The sequence below is a fragment of the Orycteropus afer genome, unplaced genomic scaffold, assembly GCF_000298275.1.
Source record: "Orycteropus afer afer isolate SDZICR_OR568_19922 unplaced genomic scaffold, OryAfe1.0 scaffold00251, whole genome shotgun sequence".
Classification (NCBI taxonomy): domain Eukaryota; kingdom Metazoa; phylum Chordata; class Mammalia; order Tubulidentata; family Orycteropodidae; genus Orycteropus; species Orycteropus afer.
The window spans coordinates 1,407,017-1,407,727 of record NW_006921838.1 but is presented as its reverse complement, the minus strand read 5'-3'; the positions used below and the strand labels follow the sequence as shown (position 1 = coordinate 1,407,727).

Below are 711 nucleotides of genomic sequence, written 5' to 3'. Positions count from 1 at the left end.
TCTTATACCTCAACAGAGATTGACTCAGATACACTCTATACTAATCCTACTTCATTAACATTAAAAAGACTATGCATTCCCAAATGGGATTATAACCACAAATTTAGAGGTTAGGATTTAACACATATTTATGGAGGACACCATTTAATTTATAATATTATCAAAGATCATGAGACTGTTTCTATCCTCATTAATTTCAGTTTTCCTATGATAATTTTGTCATAAGCAAGCAAAAGGTCATTGAAAAAATAGGAAAGGAAGAAAAGACCAAAATGGATGTCTGAAGAGACTCTGAAACTTGCCTTTGAGGGGAGAGTAGCTAAAGCAAATGGAAGAAATGACAAGATAAAAGATCTCAACAGAAGATTTCAAAGAGCAGCTTGAGAAGACAAAGCCAATTATTATAATGAAATGTGCAAAGACCTGAAGTTAGAAAACCAAAAGGGAAGAACATGCTCGGCATTTCTCAAGCTGAAAGAACTGAAGAAAAAATTCAACCATGTACTTGAAATACTGAAAGTTCCTATGGGCAAAATATTGAATGATGCAGGAAACATCAAAATAGATGGAAGTGGGTAGGAGCGGTGTTACCGTGGTGGCTGCCATGCCCATGTTCTAATCATGTTGGATATCGAGACTCCAGTAATACCTGAATTAACCCCCATTCCCAAGAAGAGAATTGTAAGGCAACAATGGATTCTGAGTCTTTTG

General features: G+C 35.7%; 1 pseudogene; it reads left to right on the top strand.

Annotated features, from left to right (window-relative positions):
* The first annotated feature begins 621 nt into the window (after nucleotides 1–621).
* Nucleotides 622–711, top strand: part of LOC103204517 — a 1,578-nt pseudogene continuing 1,488 nt past the window's right edge.